This window comes from Mauremys reevesii, linkage group 4 (genome assembly GCF_016161935.1).
Source record: "Mauremys reevesii isolate NIE-2019 linkage group 4, ASM1616193v1, whole genome shotgun sequence".
Classification (NCBI taxonomy): Eukaryota; Metazoa; Chordata; order Testudines; family Geoemydidae; genus Mauremys; species Mauremys reevesii.
In genome coordinates, this window is record NC_052626.1 from 91,415,858 (window position 1) to 91,438,817 (window position 22,960).

Consider the following 22,960-nt stretch of genomic DNA (forward strand, 5'->3'; position numbering starts at 1 on the left):
TTTACAAAAACAATATAAACTTTAAAGAGTTAAGGACATTTGTAGAGTCTAGTTTGGTAGAATTAGAAATGAGAATATATATTTAAATACATTACAGTTTTAGACAATAGCTGCGTAAAGTATGTTAAACATATCTGGGAAGGTGATGTTGAACTCTACCTGAGCGTATCTTTAAAATCAGATTATAAATGCTGAGGTAGGGAAGCACAACCTGTGACTTGTGACAAAATTGCTTCAAGGAAGTTTTCATCACTAGACTACTGCTTCTCAAGTGGCAACATTTGTAATGTGTGCAGTGAAGGAGGCCCCTTTATCTCCTCAAAAAAGCTGTCCAACTTCCTATTTCATCACACTGTCAACTTTTAAAGTCCCTAATGGGCCACAGACTTGCTTTTCACATCAATAAACTTAACTACCTATAGTTTGGCCCTCAATAAAAAGGCTTAGATCAATGTCACAATTTTTTAATAGAATTAATTATTTCTAAGAGGATAGGAACACTTTATACAGCTTGGTACGCTTAGCTTTGTTAAAGTTTTTGTATATGAAAATTTACTTAAGAGAATGAATAGTCCTTTATGAGTTTCTGGTTTTTGTAAAAATTGCATAGATTAAAAATTATTCCATAGGGGGAGTACTTTTTTGTGTTGAAGATTGATACATTTGTTCACCTTTTAAAATACATACTCTGAGTGTTCTTTCGGATTTACATGTTTCATTTTAAAAATATTTAGCTTAACTATTTGCAGGAAAACATGGCTATATTTGATAAGAGTTAGAACAGTTGTATTTATCTTTCCCAAAAACCTTTACTTGTTGCCATATTTAAACATGGCAAAATAGACATATCTAATGTGCATACCACTTTAAAGGACAAAATTTTGAAGTTAGCCTGTCTAATCCTATTTCTTCCCACTTTGGAATCTTAATTAGAAGGAGATAAAAACCATCATTTGACTAAATTATTGTCTTGAATCTGTAGCAAAAGATATAATCCGCAATTGGGCCAATTAGTGTACCCCATAGTTAGCTATGCTGAGGCAGGCAACTTGATTAGATCTGACACCAGCCTAGTTCCCACTGTTGTTTTGCCAGGTATGATGGTCAGACTTCAAAGGGCTTGAGGCATCAGCAGGGCAAGGTTTGGAGGCCAGCTTAGGTCCGGTCGTTAATCTCTCTGCTAAAACCACAGCAGCCCTCGCACAAAACAAGCTTACACGACACAATCATGCGGTATTAAAGTTTAGGTTGAGTCATGCCAATTTGCCTTTGATTTTCTGATGATTGACTAAAAGATGGCTACATGACTAGACACACACTAAAAGTTTACTCATTAGGTAAGTTCCCCAAATATTTGAAATATTTTTTGATTTCTCAGTTAAATGTATGACAACCTTATTCATCTTAATTAAACTTTCCAGGCTAGTGTTTAAATACCGTTTTTTTGTGTATAACTGAGTGTAACTTGTATCAGCATTTGTTAGATTTTCACTTTTAACATGCCTCTCACCTTCTTCATAGTTTTTCTTGGTGTAACCACTTCCTTGTCATTCTAAAAGCCCTTTGTACCAAAAATATTAAAGAAAACTGTTTCTAAATGACAAGCTTTTGAAATCCTACAGACCTTTAAGGAAACTTTTTTTCTTACAGTCATTTATGTTCACTTACACTTATTCACATAAAGGGAATTTCTTCATAATTTTTTTCCATTTAAATGTTGAGTAAAGTGCTGTTCTACCAATGTGATTACATAAGTGTTCCTTTCTTTTGCATTCTGATTTGTTGAAATATTGCGGTAACAGTGACATGTTTCCATTCTGAGAAGAGCCTAGGGCTGCTTTAGTATTATTCCAAATGATTGAAATTGCCATCTTGCTGACTTTCCCTTAGGCGGCTTAAGGCCTGTTTCCTTTAGTATTTATTTTGCATGTTCCCTCTGAGTTTGGCTGGCAGGACATCATTACCTGGTTTGATACGACAGTTGGAATAAGATTCTTATTCTTTTGTTATTGTGTGGTGGTCATAAACTCCTACTATTATATTGTTAAAGTTAATCATTTAAGAAATTCAGAGAAATGTTTAGAGATGAGAAACTTCATACAAATAATCTTTTAAATTACTACTGTTTTGTTATACACCTGATTTTTTTTTAAAAAGTCTTCAGATAATGGCCATTTAGTAGATTTACAAGATAATATTTGTTTCTTTATTGTGCAAATTTTGTCTAAGAATATCTACAATTGTTGTGGAAAAAATAAATTATTATTAGTTGCAAACACTCTGTAGTCAGACCTGTACAAATAAGAAAAGTAATTATTAAAATCTTAGCTTTAAAGGATGTATAGTACCTGCACAAGCTAGAGGATAAACTTTAGTTCCCGTGTGCAAAAGACAATTCTGTTTGAAGCCCAGTATCATAGCTATGCTGCAATTCCACATATAGCCTAATAGTAGTGAGTTTCCTGAACTCAAAGGTCACATCTCTCAAAGGTGTTCCGTGAGGGAAGGAGAGGAAAATATAGAAAAGAATTAGAATTAGAGTACTCTTGTGGCAGTAAAGTAGCTACTATCTCAATGGCAGGCATTTACAGACTGTACTCCGAAGCACTCTGCATCAGTTGTGCATTCTTTTAATGTCATATCCATTGCTGCCAAAGGAAAAAGCTATGCATTTAGGAGAAAGTCTAGAAAAGTGTGTGTGTGTGTGTGTGTGTGTGTGTGTGTAATAAATATGTGAGTTCCCTACAGCAATCAAAATAATGGACTTTTGTTTTTTCACCACCTAAGGAAGTTTTATATTATTAGAGGCGAAATGATTTTCAAAACTGGCTTGCTCTTCCAGGTGTCAGTTGTAACTACATAGTCACTTCAGTGTATGTTATACGTTCATTAATTATGTTAGGAAGGTTGTAACATGGTGGATTTTTGAAGTTACCATAAAGCACTGCTTTTGAGGGTCTCTTCTTGAATCCCGATACTTGAACCTTTTTGCTGTGTTCTCCTCTCCCCGTTTTTTTCCAAGACGTGTGCTGGGTCGTCTCAGTGTGACACCTTCATTTAACCAGAAGGGATTGCTGAAGGCCAAACCAAAGCCATTCTCCTTCCTCAGGAGCTGTGTCCTGTAGCACTCCCAATTTCTGCTAGCCCAGGGATGAAGGGATGAGCTCAAGACCTGAACTCTGAGCCTCAGCATGTCTGCACTCTGTCAGACCATTATATTGCTGAACCAGGCACCTTAAAATATTTCACAGTTATCATACACTAAATGCATTGAGAATAGTGATGACTGCATATTGACTCAGGAGGATAATATTGCCAAGCTATTTTTGCTGATGTGAAAAATTAATCCTGTCATCAGCATATATGGCATATATGTATGTGTGTACAGCGAGATGTACATCCTTGTGTAATAAAGTTATCTGCAAGTAAAATTATATATATTATATACACACATCTACATCTGTTTGAATAGTTATATCATCTATTCCTAAGCTTCTTTCTCCAAGAAATTCTCTACTCAGAGCAGCCTTCACTGATGATCATCTCAATTCTGATTGTATTTCACTTTTTTTTATATAAAGGTGCATTATTTTCCATTTTATCAATGCATATGAAATGAATGAACTATTTCAGGTAACATTTTTTAAAGAAAACATAGGCCATAAACTGTGTAAGTATAAGAACTGTTAGAAGCTAGAATATAATCGCTTATTGGAATCTTAGTCAAGTTATATATCAGAGGGGTAGCCATGTTAGTCTGGATCTGTAAAAGCGACAAAGAGTTCTGTGGCACCTTGTAGACTAACAAATATATTGGAGCATGAGCTTTCATGGATGAATACATGCATCCGACGAAGTAGGTATTCACCCACGAAAGCTCATGCTCCAATACGTTTGTTAGTCTATAAGGTGCCACAGAACTCTTTGCCGCTTAGTCAAGTTATAGTTTCCTAAGTATGGATCAAAAAGACTCAACTACATTCCTGTGTATTGGGATGAACTTCTGGCAGGTATAAGTCCTATATACAGTACACAGCATATACAATCATGTTGGGGGATCCAGTTTCCATGTAAACAGGACATCCCTCCCTGTGCTTTAAAGATTGTGCTAAAGTATTAGTATGATTCTTAAAACATATTGAGATCTCATTACACCTCAAAATGGAAGCTGACATTTCTTTGGCAGGAGGACTACCATGTTGTAACTTGATCCTTTTACGTAGATGTACTTGTAGTGTAGTAGGCAGCACTTCACTTAAATTTTTAGTTTAAAAACAACGAGGCTATGAGGTTTTCTTGAGTGTTTCAGAAAGCATTGCTCTTTGATTTACTAATGATATAAAGCTTGGGTAGTGGCTACAATCCAGGGGCTTGATTCCCCTTTGGAAGCATGTGGGCTTGGTGGATCACATGAAAGATAGTGGCTGTTCTGAATGTTTCCTCCCTGTTCTTGAACTGCTCCCTGCCTTCTCCTGAACATCACACATTTGAGATTCCACTTCAGCTCAGAGGCTGGAAGGTGGCAGATTCAAGGAACTCTGGCTGTACACCATGTGAAGAAAATACTATAGTAAATTGTAATGGAGGTTAATGGTAGTCCAACCAGAATTGCTCCAAATTGTGCCATTGATGCACCTGCCCATCTTCTCCTACTGTAATAATTAAGATATTCATTTTGTTTTTTAGAATTAGATATTCATTTTGTTTTTTAGACGCATAGATGGAAAGAGGGTAAGCATAATAGCATTGAAATTTTCTTCAAATAAAATTAAATGTTAGCTTTCTTAAACAAGAGATCCTAATCAAAATTAATACCTTATAACTCCATGTTCCATTCTACGTTATTTCATCTAGTAGCCAGTTCAGGTTCTTTTTACCTGATATGGTGTACTTCACTGAATTGTTTTGTCAGATGCTGTCAAGCCAACCTACCATTGTTAAAGAAAATCAAACTAAATCATTTTGGCATGAGCCTTCCAGGAATAAGGCACAGAATATGAAGGGTTTGATGACATCAAAGATTTGATTTCAATATTGTAAAAGACTGCCTGTCAAAAATGTATTACATTCTTTCAAATAATTTCAATAAATAAATGGGTTTAAAATTCTGACAGTACACTTTAGATAAGGTTTTGGGTTATTATTTTAAAATTATCATTACTTTGGCTAAAATAATACTTGAAATGCAATTCCTTTTAAAAAAAAATTCTGAATATTGATAATTTGTAGAAAAATGAGAAATCAAATAAGATCTTTGTACTGCACTGAATTTAAAACTGAACAATATTATTGCAAAATGAAGAAGATGAAATTCCTGAATCTGAATATACTACTATTTAGACATTTTAGTTTAGAAAATTCTGCCAGTATTTGTCACCAGTTAATATTAAGTAGTCCTGGCTGATATTGACTGGTCAGATTGGAGGTTGGTGCATGAAGATAATGTAGCAAATATCACCAGAACAAAACTGAAAAATATTAACTTCTAGATAATGTGTTTACCTTTGCAGTATACTGTATCTTTCATATTTTGTTAACAGAATTAACTTTCTGTTTACAGGGAGAGAGAATTCCATTAACTTCCTCAAAACTGAAATGTTGTAATTCAATGTTTTTGCAGTTCCTTTTTAATAAGCTGAAGTCTCATTCATTTTTATTTAAATAAGTTATTCTTTTGTTTAGAAATATTGATACCAATTTGTAATGTAGTTTTGTTGCACCACTGGAAGAGCATGAAACAAAGCCATGTGTTCAATTAAAGGTCACTTGGACATATTGTAATGGACTAAGGGTCAGTGGTACAGAATGAAATGCCCTTGTTCAGTCTGTAAATAAATGGGTCAGTTTATCTTGCGTTTCCCATACCAAAAACGGATGTTGACACATTCCCAGTTTATTAATATTAAAAGATACAAATTATGAACAAGTTGACTAGACTAAAAGGTATCTTTATAATACACATATTGTTAGTAAGGATAGAAAATACCTTACGTATCAAAGGGCATGTCTATCTACACTGGGAGTTATTCTTGAATAGCTATTCCTGATTAAATATTTCTGATTAACACAGTGTGTAGATGCTCTTACTCTGGAAGAAGAGTTCCTTATTCTGAATTAGTGTAATCAAGTGGATTAAGCTGAAGAGTAATAAGGCACTTGTATTATGGAATAAGAGTATCCACACATGGAGTTAGTCAGGAATAATTCATCTTTAAATTCACACCATCTCTTATTCCAGACTAACTTTCTTTTGTAGGCAAACTCTGAGTATAACATATATTCCATACAAATGTTTACACTTTAGCATTTTTTTTAAATCATATGCTTAATAATTTGGGAAATAGTGGAAGAGTTCCCTTTCCTTTTTACATTAATATTCATTAATGTCAGGACCTGACAACCAGCAATAGATAACCCTATTACTTTTGTAGTGATACTGTCAACAAAGATAGAAATTCAGTAAAATTCTAAAATTTGATTTCAAGCCACACAAAATCACTGATGAGAAAATATCCTTTTGCGGAAAAACTCAATGCATTAATTTTAATTTGGGTTCTTTGGAGCTGGCTCACTTGATCCAAACTACCTTCATAAAGGGGATGAGGCCGGTGGCTAACCACAGTTTTCTTATGAAGGTTTTTTTCTTGCTTATTTGTATTTTTGAGCCCAAGTCCTGGTGTAGGAGGATAGGTGACTCATCAGGAAGCAATTGAGGGTGATATTTTCAACAGCAATTAAGGGAGTTAGGCACCCAGTTCTTATTCTTAATGGGAACTTGGTGCTAGCTCCCTTAGCTACTTTTGAAAATCCCATCTCAAAAGTTTAAATGCCTAAATAATATCAATATAGAAGTACAAACTATTATTAATGTCTTTAATGCAAGCAACTCTCTTTACAAATAATAATTAATTAAGTCTCACCACAACCCTGTGAGGTTGGGAAGTAGCATTATATCTACATTTTATATATGGGTAAACTTAGGTAAAGGAAGGCTAAGGAATTTTCAGAAGCCTAACAGTTAGGCAGCCAAATCTGACTGAAAATCGGTAGAAGTTGGGTGCCAAACTCCATTAGGCTCATTTGAAAATCTTGGCTAAAGTTACCATCAATATCTACAATGACATTGCTTTGAGCTGTACAGGAATTCTTTCAAAGAAGTGGGTTATAAAAAGATAGTATGGAATTAAATATTTGAGAAGTAAACTCAACAACCAGCGAGGGTACACATCCCCAAACTAAGGACTGACTATGGGAAAGTACCATTAAAGGATTTATCAGTTATATAGAATATTAAAGAATTGTTGTAGTTGAAAACTTAGTCACCTATCAAGGTGAAAGAAAATATAATACTGAGATTTGGGCTAGAAAGGCTGAAAATCAAATGTTCCTAGCACCTGAGTTGGCTATTATTTCACTGTTGACTTAAAAGGAATAGTTCCACCTATTTCTTCTTAGCGTATGCACAACATGCCTCAGGGGCATATGACCAGGATTCATCACTGAATTTGGTCTGCTGGTTGGATCGTTAGCTTCCCCAGTTGGGCCAGGTACTGACAGGAGTGCATATGCCCCTGATCCATGCACCCCCCCCCCCCATTCCTCCTATTAAATCAGCAACACCACTTCATTTAGGAAGTCTACTGAAATAGATGGAATTCAATAAGTGATATCGCAAAAGAATTTCCCATACCACTTGCATTAAATGTTGATAACAACCCATTCTGGGAAAATAGCTTCAGAATTCCCAGCAGGAGGAGTCAGGAAGCCATCAGGGTAGAGTCTTGCTGTTTCAGAATACTAATTATAGTCCTTTTCTATAGCACTCTTTGGCTTGAAAGATTCCATCACAACAAAGTGGTAGGAAAACTATACAATGGAATCATTTAATCCATTACTGGAATACAACCGCCTCTTGTGTGAAATGTGACAACTGCCTAAGAGAACACAACAACATTATATAATTGTTTAGGATAGGTAGTGAATACTTTATCCAGCTGAAACTTCAGCAACAATGTAGATATATAAAATTTAACTACCCAAATTGTAATTTGGCCAATATAAAAATTATTTCATTCTGAGTGACTGTAAGTGGTCAGAGACCTCAATTTTTCATCTAGTTAAAATGTGTCATCTCGCTTAGAACAGTCCTCTTTAATCCTATGCTAGTGTGTTATTTTGCTGACTTAGAAGAAAGAGTGCCCCCTATTGAATATCAACATCTCTTCATTCAAAAATACAATAGTATTCCTTAGAACTTTTTGTTTAAGGATAACCTTGACCTTTCTTAGCTTGTGAGATCTGACAGAATCACAGCAAAAACTGGTATGACTACAGGACAGAAAAAAAGATGGGGTATTCCGTGCTATTTTTTTTTAAATGCTTTACAACCGCCATTCAAAACCACTGCTTTTTTACCTAGCATAAATTGTGGGGGGAGAGGCAATATGGAGACAAACTCTATATTCTGGAGTTCAGCAACTTCAACCAAAAAGTTCTTGGCTAGCATCAGTAAATCCTCCCATCAATGCAAGCGTAAAAGACACAATAACTAAGGCATGAATAAACATACAACTTATATATTTAGATCTTGGCTACTTCAAGTTTACTATTATTACTGTTCCTGTCTCTGTTTGACTTTTTTTTCCTGTATATTTTAGTGGCAATTTATAAAAGTTGCTTGTTAAGCAATTTAAAGTTTAACATTGATCACTTAAGATCAGCTTGTTTGTAATACCTGGCTGTGGGCACACCAGGCCCCTTAAGATGAGACAAAGATTATTTGTGGCATTGAACAGAGGCTGCCTGGCCTGCTTGTCCAGCATAACTCTGGGATGTCATCTCTTAACAATGTTATCTTCAATTTGAATGCTGTCAGCATGTAAAGGTTCAGATCTTCTGTTGGACACAAACCCCTTCACTTCGGACACTTTGAGGCAGGAACTGTATGACATGTAACTGTCACTTCTAAAAAATGACTAGTGATTTTGGATGCCCAACTTTTGAGACACCTTTAAATAGTTTGATTTTCAGAAGGTGAGTGCTCAACGCTTAATGAAAATCATTCTTCTTTAAGGTTCTCATAACCTTATTATCAGGTTCAGCACCTAAAAATTAAGGCACACAAAATCACTAGTTACTTTTTTTTATTTTGACTGTTGTTTATTTAACCGTCTTTCCTAGACCTCTAGGCTCTCCTCCCCCAACACATTGGGAGCAGTAGCAGCGCTATAATTAAAGTTGCAAATTAAAAGTTTCCATTAAAAACGCTATTTTAATACAGTTAATAACTGCATGAAACATTCACCTTTTGGGACTGACTTTTATGAATGGCAGAGCTCTGTCCAAATAAGATTTGTTTATTTTAAGTTTGAGCAAAAGCTATTCAATCATATAAGTGAGATGAGTGGTGTGTGTGTTGGGTGGGTGGGGGAGAAATAAATTTCACCTTACATTTAAAAAATAAATCTTGCCTCCTTCTCACTTTTTGTTTAAAGAAAAAATAATAATTCTACAGCTGAAGTGGCTAAGGTTTGAAAGTTGTAATTTGGCTTAGAAATACTCTTCTGCATGGACTTGTTCTGGAGAAAATTGGCTTTGATGTGACCAAGTTATGAGTGAGTGAATCAAATACTGAGTATATCTACCGTATTTTCCGGCATATAAGACGACTGGGCGTATAAGACGACCCCCTAATTTTCCAGTTAAAACATAGGTTTTGGCCTATACTCGCCGTATAAGACTACCGCCCCTTCCGAGGCTGAAGGACCCACCACCGAAGACCCGGTAGGGAACCGCCCAGTGAGTACACCCCCCACCCACGTCCTGCCCCCCGTCAGAAGCCACAACCCATAACCCCCCCTGCCCTGCTCCTTGCCCCCTGACCACTCCTTCCCAAGACCCCCAACCCTAACTCCCCCCCAGGACCCCACCCCCTGCCAAACTTGCCCCGCTCCCTGTCCCCTGACTGCCCCGACTCCATCCACCACCATCCCAACAGACCCCAGGAACTCCCATGCGGCGCCTACCCAACCCCCCCTTCCCCATCCCCTGTCTGCCCCCCCAGAACCTCTGCCCGATCCAACCCCTCCTCCCCCGCCCCAGCCCCGGCCCTGGCCTCTTACCCCTGCTGGGGGCCAGGGTCGGTGCCGCAGCCGCGGGGCGCCCCCTCCCCCACACTCCCGGCTTACCTGCCCGCTCCTTTTTTCAGGCTTCCCGCGAAGCCGGGGAAGGGGAGGAGAAGGAGGACGGAGCATTCACGGGAGCGGTATCATCTATTAAGCCTGCTCGGATTGGCTGAGTCAGAGAGGCGGGCTATTACAACCTTTGCCAATCCGAGCAGGCTTTGTATGCATTAATAGAATACACCAGTGAGACCCCTCCCAGGATTGGCTCAGCCGAAGCTGTTTATACCCGGCGTATAAGACGACCCCCGATTTTTGGGGGTTTTTTAGTTTAAAAAGTCGTCTTATACGCCGGAAAATACGGTACTAGAATATTTTTCTAAGGTAGTTTAGGGGCCTTTCCCAGAATCTGCAGAAGCTTCATTAAGTGTTGGAACTGTGTGTGTCCGTCCGTTCGTCCAACGGACTAAGGTAACAGCAGAGTTCTGCTGGCCTTGGTCAAGGATAACAGTGTCCCAGTGGCATCTAGCCAAATAGTTCCAGCTTTTGGAAATTGCACACTTTATTTGCAATTTTTTGCAAGGCAGCAGATAACTACACATATAAGAGGACTAGCTCAGACCTGTAACATGAGTGTCTTCTGCACCTTGGACCTCTCGCTAGATCCACAAATCCAGACTATATCTAAATCTTGCAGGTTATTTCCGTAAGATGGCCTTTACTATCCATTCACACATCTAGAACTCTCATCCAAGCTCTCATCATTTTGGATTTCAGTTACAGCAATATCCTTTTTTCTGACCTTGAAAAATACAATCTTGCCCCACTCATATCTATTCAGAATGCTGCTACAGTGATCATCCTCCTAGCCCATCATTTTGACCATGTCACCCCTCTTTTGAATCTCGCCACTGGTTCTCTTCCACATCAAATGTAAGCTGCTTGTATTCACTTTCAAGGCCCTTCATAGATAGTCCCCACCCTACCTATTATCCCCCATTTGCTATTGAGCTATCAGTGCTCGCTTCCTATCAGCCCAGGATGCCATGTCCACTGCTCATTTGTTACATTTTCAAACAAGCAATTTCATGCTTTCTGCCATGCTTCCCCTGACACTTGGGCTGTGCTCCCCATAAGTATCTGCAAAGCTACTTAATTATCCACCTACAAATCCCTCCTCAAAACTCTTCTAGATGCCCACAAAAAACTTGATACCAGTTAAGCTGCTAATGTGCAGTGACCACTATTGCTCTGACCAGTATTGTCCCATTATTTATTTAGACTCCCCTGACTGTATCCATCTGTTGTCTCTTGTCTTATACTTAGATTTTAAGCCCCTTAGTGCAGGGGCCATCTTTTATTTCTCTATTTGTACAGCACCTAGCATAATGGAGTCCTGGTTTATGACTAGGGCTCCTATGTTCTAGGTAATACAAATAATTACTACTATTACTAGTAAGGTTCTGTCGTTGAACCTTAACATTGCCATACCCTGCCTTTTGAGTGTTTAACTGAGCAACCTGAAAATTGCATGATTATTTGGGTGGGAGGGAGTGTATGGAACAATTATTAATTAATCTGCAGTATTAAAGGTTTTTTTGTTTTGTTTTGTTTTTTTTTGGAACTCTGGCATTACAAATATTCTGGAAAATACTGCAGGCTCCATTAGCCCTTGCTGGCTTAGGAAGCTACAAATTGTCTTTTCTGAATTTGCAGTGTCCACTGGGAAGGGGAGAGCATGGAGGTAATTCCTAGGGTTCGGCAGGGGGTATTTATATCTTTGACCTGATTTGGCAGTTCCAACAGGGAAAGGCAGCATAAAGTTGTCGTCATGGCTGCTATCTATGTAGGTCCACCAATGAAGGCTGCCCTGAATCAGCGCATTTTTCTGGTCAGTGCTTCTAATGCTTTTGAGATGAGGTATGGTGGGGCTGGGCTGGGCTGGGCTCGGCTTGGCTCGGCTGGGCAGGATGTAGGTTCGTTTTGCTGCTGCAACATCCCTTCAGTAGGCCAGGCCTTCTGCCACCAGAAGCTTTGTAATGTGCGTTATATGAAGTTCTGCTGCTGTAACCTGGGGGTGAATCTGTCCTGCATCTATAAGTATTAAGACATATGTATGTTAAGAAAAATGCACCAGTGCTAAGTTTGTAATTTAAGTGCTTCTTAGTACTGTTAAAATATAGTTTTGTTTACAGCAAGAGAAATTGTGATAAGGAAATAAGAAGAAGAGAATGAAATGTTGGAATTTAGATCTGCCCTTCAACAGTACCATAGCCATGGGCTGTTTCTGCTTTGTCTGCATCACTGTCTAAACTAAAAATAACATTCCCATAGCCTTATTGTCAAAGTTGTTATAGCTACTCCTTTAATTCTGTTTAAAAATGGATAGAGGGAAAGGCAACATAAATATTAAATTGTGCAGATATTTCAGTAAGTAACTAACAAGAGATTCCTGATGCTCTGAAGTGCTGCATAGTTAAAAGGAGTCTACATTTTACTTAAGTAAAGAGGCGTTTAGTAACTGCAGATTGTCTTAAGTATATTTTTCTTATTTTTATTTTTGTTTAATTATTTAACTATTATGTATCATTAAAATATATAACTATTTTTAAAATGTATATTTAGACATTAACTCTGATGCCAGTAAAAATGAAAATAATTCATCCATATAAAGCTATACTAAAAGTTGTTTGATTTGTATTTCTGTCTTGTTTAAAATATATACTTTTATAGATTTATATTTCAGTACTATATTATAAATGATGCAATCATCCCTTTTAATTCATAACTAAGATGTACTTCTCATATTACTCATTAGGTAAATGAAAAGACATTTGATTTGTCTGTTTTCTTTTAATAAGGCCCTTTTTCTTTCCAGAATAAGGAGATAATAAATATTGCCACATTAATAAACAATTGAAATCCTATTGAACAATGAAAGATCGTACTATGTGAATGATCTGTGGGATGTACAGAAGCAGAATGGGCATTTACATTCTGTGTGGCCCTCGACAATAGGGGATATCTTTTTGAGGCTAAGTGGGGGAACCAGTTATACAGCTCTCAGTTGGCTAGCTAGTATTGAGTCTATGTCTTCCCTTTGCTGGTCATAAAAAGAGCATTCTGGTTGTGAAGGGGCCAACAAGAACAGGTCCAAACTACTAAAATGATCTGAAGCTGCATCTTTATAGTAAAGAAATTAAGGAATTACGGTCATATGTTCACACTGTGATTGAGAAGATTTTATTATTAACTGGTTATGCGAATTAATAGTTACAACAGACACATTGGTGTTTTTCAGCTTACGGGTTTAACTGGTATTGTTGGTGTAATTATTGCAAGTACCTAATATGCTTAGGTTTGGACTTTCAAACTATGCATACAGTTTGGCCTGTTTACCTTCGCACACCTGCACTTGCACGTTCTCAAACTCCAGTGTATGCTTGCCATCTTGATTTGCAGACATATCTCTATCTGCGTACCCAAATCAAGAGGTGTGTGTGCAAGTCACGGGCATGCATATCTGAAAAATGGCCCCTTAAACCTTTTGTCCAGTTTTGCTGTTTTAACTTATGTGTTTTGAAATGATGCAACCTTTTATGTTAATCTAAAAAACTGGTATTAGTTGAAGATAGGATAGTACAAGAGAAAACTGAAACTGAAGTGCTTCAACTGTTGCTTTGATAGATGATTGATAGATTTGAGTTCTTATAAATAAAGCTAAGAAAAGAAAGCTGGTGAATGCTTCAGTTTTCCTATTACAATATGCAGCGTAAGGTGATCAGTTTAATCTACTGCAAAGTGCATAGCATCTGTGCAAACGAGTATTGCTTTCCAAATTTTTGAATCAAAGGCAAACAGTATTTACTAGGCCAAAGGGAAAAACAGGTGCAAAACCAAGAATGTTATTGAAGTAAAAATGTAGAAATCTTAATAAAAATATGAAAAGGTATAATGTAATTTGTATTGAAACAAAAGTGGTCTGTAATAAGGAATTGTTTTACACATGTCTAGCATTCTTTTGTTAGCAATCCCTTTAATTACAAAAAAGTAAATGTATATTTCTGTTTTCCACTTCATGTAGTTGATTATCATTTATAGGGAAAGTAAGGATCTACGTAAGATTGCACTGATAAATGGTTTAAAATAATATTTTGAGCTGAATAAAAATGTTGCAAAAATACTTGCTAGCTTGAAAATTACACTAGCTATTCTTGTTTCAAATTTCATTTGATATATTGTTCTGTATGATTTTATGGTAAACATATTATTCCTTGAACAGGAATAGAGTAAGCTGCCAGGAAGGGGTTTTGTTGTCAGAGTAGTTCCCGCCTCATGTTTTGTAAGAGATTTCATGGTCCTATTGTAAAGAGTGGATGATTTAAAACGTGTTCCCAAGATAAACTTTCCCATTGTCATTAATGAGGATGGATAATACTGAGTGACAACTGCATTAGGAATGACACAGAAAGAGCTGTTAGATTTGTCAGAGCATATCACTTCAGGCAATGAAACTTGAGGACATTCTTTTTTTGGTAATTTTTTGCTACTTATTGTGAGGACCAGGGCTTGTGATTACTCACACAGGTGTATTTTACTGTTTTGTCAATGTAATATTTAGGTAGCTTTTGAAAGGTAATTTGTGGTAAATATGATCTGTATACTGTCATATTTAACCCTACCCCACTTCTAATGATGCAGTTATTTTTTCACTCAGAAGTAATTCAACAACAAATATTCCTTTAATTGGTTTAAAAATATCAATTTAAAAAAGATGTATTGAGTGAAAATTGGCTTATTGTATGATATTTTACTGAATGAAAAATATTTAAATTCTGTATCTACAAAAATGATTTTTAAATACTCATGTAAAAAGATATACCCCGCATTGCCACAACAGAGTTTCTGCGATAAAGATTTAAAAATCTGGACGCTAATGCATGTAATTTACATTAACTTTAAAAATAACATTTCCTCATACCGAAAAACTTTTTAAAATATTAATAATTGAATAATTCATAATGTATGACTTTTTCTGGTGTTTAAAATCTCTCCAAACTACAACATGCCTATCAATTTCCATTTTGAACATGCAATTGGTCACTTTTTCGCCTTGATTCATTTTGCCTGGCTGCCAACCAAATTTTGCCTGTGTATACATTCTTGACACTAATAATGACTGAGTTTCTGTTCGTTTGCGTGCAAGATTTCCCAAGCGGCAGTTTGGGGCTCGGATAAACTATCTATCATGATTGCATACAACTAATCTGCCTCAACCAAACCAGCCAATGATTGAAATTACATTTGACAATTCACCTCTCCTTGGCATGCCTGAGGTGAACATAGCTACAGACCATCCCCGGAAGGGCATAGCAACTCCTCCATATGCTGGGGAGGATCCTTTTTATTTATGTCAAGAGACTTTTAGCAAAGCATGTAAAGGCAAGGTAGATTTTTTTTTAACTTCCTTGTTTTCAGATATATTGTTGCTTCTTTTTCCTTAGCAGAGCATTTTATTTTTGCAAGATATTTTCTGATTATTAATTCATTAAAACCTTTAAATGCTTACTTGTCTTATTAGAAACTGGTATAGGTTATCCAAGATAATATTATGTGTACATGGGTTTAAAAAGGCATTTAAGACTTCATTTGTTGTCTGAGACTATTATTTTATTAATAGAACAAATGATAGTCAAGTATCAGACAAAATGTCTGTTACTCTGTTGATCTTTATCAGAGTTTACACCTGCTTGGAGCATTTTGATAATACAGAAACTGAGAAAGAATGGCAAGAAAAAACCTGCCTCTGTCAAACACAAATTCTTTTAAAATTAGATTTCAGAGTGTGTGTTTATTTAAAAGGTTGCTAATTTTTTATTGATTCGTTAAAATGTCTATTACAAATATGAAGAGAATAAACCTTTGATTTCAGATTAGGATTACTCAAATAGCTCTCCAAAATAAAAGCCTCTGTGGAAGGTGCTTTCTGCAGGTTTTCAACCTTTTTATATAAAATCTGTTTTGTAATAGTTACTTCAGTATAAACTGAAGAAAATTTGAAATAGTCTTTTTCTTCACAAGTGCTGTATTTCATATTTGCTATGTATGTTTGCCTGAAAATCATCCTTGATGATGAGAAAATAATAAACATTTTCAAAATGCAAAGTTTAAATGTTGTTCAGATGACAAAATCATACTCCCAGGAAGATGGAGGGTAAAGGGGAAGAGGACCCTACTCTTCGTTTCCTCTTATGGTTACAGTATATTGAGCAAAAAGATACTTTCTGGGTTTTATTTTTAACCAGTCATAATAAAATAGAGCACATTAAAGAATTAAACTCTAGAGTATCTTTTGCTACCTTTTATTATTTTTGTGTAACAACACATGTTGCACATTTGTGCATTTGAGGCAAAGACTAAAGATATGAAAGCGAGGTGTCCCGTTAAATAACCATGCACTGCTTCTGGCGCTATAAAGAGAAGTTGCATATATGTATATGAGGGCAGAATGTAGTCGATGACTATTAGTCTACTTCTGTTACAAAAACATCAATTCACAAATCTCTCCTTTTTCAGAAATCAGATACAATTTTTGTAGGGCTTTTTTCTGTAGATTAAGTTCAATTTAAGTTAATGATGTTCTTGAAATAGCTGACAGCTTCATATAATGTATATGCATTGGTCCTTAGATCTGGGGACAAAGTTAGCTATATGGTATCATGCCTCTAGTAGCATTTACAGCTCACAAGTACAGAATACCAGAACCCTGTTACATATGTAAATCATTAAACATGATCACCTGTGACTCTGAAAGCAGGGAGGAAATAAGTCTGCCACACAATCATGTATAGTTGACTTTTTCCAGTAACAGTGTAGTAAACCTACACCAAAACATATCTTATTTCCCATACTTATCTAGTTATGGGACTTTCTTCACCTGTGCCTCCTCTCATATTGTTTGATAGTAAACATTTTTCCTGTACACAATCCTAGAAAGATCATTCTTTTTCTGAATAACAACCCAGAACTTGGTATCTTCTATTTCATAAACAGTATGATAGATTTCTTATCCTTGCATTGAGTGACTGGGGTGAGATTAAGAAAACACGGAATTTTCTTGTTCCTTTAAAGACTATCTCCTTGCCACCAAAACTTGATTTTGCTATTTGGCTTAAAGTCTTGTCAGCATACTGTTCCTCCTGTGTGTTGGAAGTTCAGTTGTGGTCAGAAAATAACTACCTAAAAATTACACCTTTTTTAACAAAACTACTCCCTGGTATGTATTAAGCAGTAGTAATTCTAACTTTACTTGCTAAAATAAGTTTTTAATTCTTTCTCTCCTGTTATCATCATAGAGGCAATAGAATTATGGGTGAATAACCTGGATTATTTTTTAGCTTGCTGATCATCAACAGTGTGCAAGCCAGAAAGAACACATCTTGACTTTCAAGCACTGATTGAGTTTCAGAGCTAGCAGTTAGAGAACACTTTTTTACTTCTGAACTGATTGAATCTGACCCAAAGTCCTTGATAAACAATAAAAATGAAGTGATATAATGCCAGTTTTAGGAACATTTATCAAAGTGTAATTGCATTATGTATTGAGGAGAATGGGAAGCTGAACTTCCATGAAGGCTAGAAGTTAACATTCTTAACTTTCCAGCATCCTCAGTGTGTTGGGTTTTTAGAACACAGTTAGTTGGCTAATTATTATAAACAGCAGTCTGCTTTAATGTGGAATACACTATAGTTGTAGCTGTGTTGGTTCCAGGATATTAGAGAGACAAGGTGGGTGAAGTAATATCTTTTATTGGACCAGCTTCTGTTGGTGAGAGAGACAAGTTTTGGAGAAGAGCTCTGTCTGGCTCAAAGACTTATCTCTCTCACCAACAGAAGTTGGTCCTATAAAAGGTATTACCTCACTCACCTTGTTATTTTAATGCTGATTTTCACAAATTTTCATAGTAATTGGTCCATGATATGTAGTCAATAATGTGTACTCTTGACTTGATCACTTTCTCTACATTCTAGTCTGAGATTTTAATTCAATTTTTGCCATCAATCAGCTTTGCTGTAGTGATTTCTATTTTAGCTTCTTAGATTTTTTTTCTATCACCATTTCCAGTATATTTTTCTACTGAACTGTTTCTAGGAAAGGATATAGGGTATGATAATACCATACCAATGATACCAAATAGCACCATTTGAAAGGTGCTTAGCTTAAAAATATCTAGTATTTCTGTTTTATTTTGGATTTTGTTCTAATTGATCTTGTTACTTACCCGTGAATGGGTCTGAAGTGGGTGTCTTTAAGTAAGAATAGGATGAATTTTGTGTTTATACTTGTAGATTTACCAATATGTTCAGCTGTGGTTTACTAAACTCCATATAACCTATGCCCCGTTTCTTAAGACAGTCTAAAAATACAGGTGTTTTTGGAAACAAAACATGAATAAAGTAATCAGTTGGTAGCTATTACAAATATCAGTTTTGTTTGCAAGTAAATCATGGTATCCTGATATGTGTTTGAGTCATCTGGTTAGATTTGTTAATAGGCACCTGCTGTATTTATTGCAGAGCTCAGTTTGAGATTATTGAAAAAATAAGTTTGTTGGTGTTTTAGGGCCATATTCTGCTATCACTTGCATCCAGTTTACCTTGGAATTTTGCATAATTATGTCCAGTGAACTATATAATGCAGCTTTCATATAACATAGTTATACAAGCAGATTGTGCATCATAAAGAAGGTGTGCAGCTGCCCAAAGTGAACAAAATAAACTCGCTCTGTTTCAAAAAGTAATCAAACTTTTTTAAAAGTGTTACATGTACATTAATGTTGACAGGCAGCTTTAATTATGTACTGACTTCTAACATTCACTCTGTTCATCTTCTCATGCCCAGTTATACCCTCAGCATCAACTAATTATAACCTTAGGATCACTAAATGTGCAATTACAGGAGTCATTGAACATTACTAGGGCCCTACCAAATTCATGGTCCATTTTGATCAATTTCAGGGCCAGAGTGTTTTAAAATTGGTCAATTTCTGTTTTCAGATGTTTACATCTGAAATTTCAAGGTATTGTAACCATGGGGATCCCAGCCAAAAAGGTTCCCTGAAGTGGGTCTGTTCTCTCCCCTGATCTGCCATGCAAGGGAAGGACAAGCCCTCTCCCTCCCCAGCCCAGCCTGGACTTGCAGCTAGGAGCCCCCTGACTAAGGTACTCCCCGCAGCAAGGAAGAGATCAGATTTCACAGGGAGGGGCTTATTTCATGGTCCATGACACATTTTTCACAGCTGTGAAATTGGTAGGGCCCTAAACATTACACTTTAAAATAAAAATCTAATTATTTATAATTTCTTCACAGCAACTTCTGTATATTAATCTAAACCAAATCCTTAGATTGCATGGTTTTAAATACAGAAAAATGTAACCTTTAATAAAGATGTGATTTTGATTTTTATATACAGCATATATTATATAGTGTATATTATTGGCAGGCATAGATGACCTGGTTACATTCAGTGTGGGCAAACAGAGGATAATCCCAACCAGTAATATATATGTTCTTGGTGTTTCACAAGAGCTGATTTCCTAAACTTGAAGAAAATTATGAGCAAAACTGATTAGGAGCCCAAATTTGAAGCTCTTTTAAGAAGAATTTATTAGAAGGCCCAAAAGCCATCATTCCACTATCAAAAAAGAGGATAACTTTGGCTAAAAGCACATTCAGGTGCAATGGTGAAGCAAGGGCAGTAATTAGAAATTAAAAAAGCAATATATAACAAATTGAAAAAGGAAATAGATAGCACTCAATGTAAATTTGAAGTTCTGAAGTGCATAAAATTGATAAGAGAAGCTAAAGATATCAAGGAAAAATCCATAGCTGGCAGAGCTAAGGACAATCAGAAGGAATTTAAGTATATTAGGAACAAAAGAAATCCTAGCAATGGTATAAGCCCATTTCTAGATGGTAAAATTGTTAATAATGGTGCAGCAAAGGCAGAAGTGTTCAGTAAATATTTCTGTTCTGTATTTGAAAAGAAATGTATGATGTACTTATATGAGCAAAAAGAAGTACTTTCTAGTCCATTAGTAATTGATGTTTGACAACATCTACTAGAGATAAACATTTTCAAATCAGCAGGCCCAGATAACATGTTTCCAAGAGTATGAAAAGAGTTGGATGATGAGATCTCCTGCTTGCTAGTGTTAATTTTTAATATATCTTGGAATACTGGGGAAATTCCAGAAGACTGGAAGAGTTAATTTTGTACCAATATTCAAACAGGATGACCCTGATAGCTACAGGCACTTTAGTTTGACATGAAGCCTGGGCAAAATAATGAAGAAGCTGATACAGGATTCAACTGATAAATAGGGCTCCATGTTTGTCACAGAGGTCACGGATTCCATGACTTCCTGTGACCTCCGTGACTTCTGCAGTGGCAAGTGTGGGTGGGGAACAGCCACACTGGCCGCAGCTAGAGCAGCTCCAGCCCCAGGGCCAGCCACATCGGCCGCTGCTTGGGCAGTCCCCAGGTCCAGCTGCTTGGGCACTGGTCCTGGGGGCAGCTGGGGCAGCTGCAGCTTGGTGGCTCCCAGCAGCAGTCCCAGGGCGGCCAGAGCAGCCGCTGGCCCCCTGGCACTCTCCCTCTCTCCATGACAGCAGCCGGAGCAGCTGCTGGCCCCCCTGTGGCTCCTCCCCTGTGGCTCCCCCCCCTGCATCGGTGATGGCCAGAGAAGCTGCTTCCTCACTCTCCCCAGAACTCCCCTCCACGGCAGCGGCCGAAGTATCCGTCCCCCCCCCCCCCCCCGGGTCCCTCCTCTGGCATTCCTGCCCCACGGAGGTGGCTGGAGCAGTAATGGGCTCCCTCGGGCTTCCCCTGCGCAGCTGCTGCCACAGGCCTCCCAGGGCTCCCACACACCCCCAGACACTGGTGTTGCGGGCTCCCTCCCCCTTCAGTAATGCCTCCCCCCCCAATCCCACCACAAGATTCAGTGATGAGTATTTATGGTATAAGTCGTGGACAGGTCACGGGCTGTTTTTTTTGTTTGTTTCTTGCCCATGACCTGTCCGTTAATTTTACTAAAAATATCCATGGCTAAATCGTAGCCTTACTGATAGAGAATTAAAGGATATGAATATAATTAATGCCAGTCAATATGGTGGCATGGAAGATAGATCATGTCAAGCAAACCTTTGAGATTACAAGAATGGTTGATAAAGGTAACTGCACAGTTGTAATATATTTAGACTTTTGTAAGGTGTTTGAGTTAAACATTCTGATTAAAAATTATCATTATACAGTATCAATAGAAAACACTTTAAATTGGTTAAGAGCTCGTTAACTCAAAAAAGTAGTTGTCAATGAGAAATCATCCTTGCATGGGGTGTTTCTACTAGAATTCTGCAGGGATCAGTAGTAGGCCTGATGCTGATCAATATTTTTATCAGTGATCTGGAAGTAAGTATAAAAATAATGATGAGGACAGAACTGTCATACAGAGTGATCTGGATAATTTACTAATCTACGCCCATTCAAACAAAATGTATTATAATACAGTCAAATGTGAAGTTATATAACTGGAAATAAAGGATGCAGGCCATATGTACAGAATGGGGGACTAGATCATGGAAAGCAGTGACTCTGAAAAAGATTATGGAGTGATGCTCTGGCAAAAAGGATAATAGATCCTTAGATGTATAAACAGGAGTGTAGTGAGTAGAGATATGATGATTTAGCACTATTGGTGAGACTGATATCGTAATAGTGCATCCAGTTCTGGTACCAACATTTTAAAACGGATGTTGAAAAATTTGGAGAGGGCGCAGAAAAGGACCACAAAAATGATTTGAGGTCTGGAGAAAATGCCTTACTGTAAGAGACTTAAGGAGCTTGAGCTGTTTTTACCTTTTCGGAATGAAGACTGAGAGGTGACTTGATTACAGCTTATAAGTACCTTCATGGGGAGAAAATACCAGGCATTAAAGAAGCACTCTTTAATCTAGTGGAAAAAGGCATAACAAGAACCAATGTCTGGCTTCAGCTTCCAGCCAACTTCAAATTAGAAAGTAGACACAAATTTTTCAGAGTGAGGATGATTAACCATTTGGACAAACTACCACGGGAAGTGGTAAATGCCCTCTCTCATGATGTCTTCAAATCAAGACGGGATGCTTTTCTGGAAGATATGCTTTAGCCAAACATAAGTTACTTGCTCAATACAGGGATAACTGGATGAAATTGAATGACCTGTGATATACAGGAGGTATACTACATGATATAATGGTTCCTTTGGGCCTTAAACTCTATGAATCTATGATACAGTGTGCCTCATTCAACTGATTGATATAGTCTTTAAGACTGGCAACTGCCAGAGTCTTACACAATGTGACATTTATGAAAGACATAGTGTATTTGGTATGTATAACTGGGCTTGCCCATTATAAAGTGAAAAGTCAGCAATATCGCAAGCCAACTCATAAAATGATTAAGCCCGTTTGAATGCTATTTGTGCCCTGCATTTTAGACTTTGAAGGAGTGGAATGTAGCCTTGAGAAATGTGAAATGAATATCAAAATAAGGCCTTCACCCCACACTGAATGTTCTCACATAAAAATAAATCTTTCATGTATTTTCACAAAATTGTAAGCCTCGGTAGAGAAATCCTAATGGAAAGTCACATATGAAAATTAAGCTATTACTAATTATGGAACGATAGTTAAAGTGCCCTAACGAAACAGATGAGGGAATCCAAGATGGTGAACTGAGTGGCTGTAGTCTTGGTAGAAGTACTTTAGTCAGGATGGGATTGTTCCTTGCAAAATAAAA

General features: G+C 37.0%; 1 protein-coding gene across 5 annotated transcripts in view; it reads left to right on the plus strand.

The window, feature by feature from the left end:
• ELP4 (elongator acetyltransferase complex subunit 4) overlaps nucleotides 1-22,960 on the plus strand; it is a 269,273-nt gene that overhangs the window by 131,727 nt on the left and 114,586 nt on the right. The gene's annotated exons all lie outside the window — the stretch shown is intronic.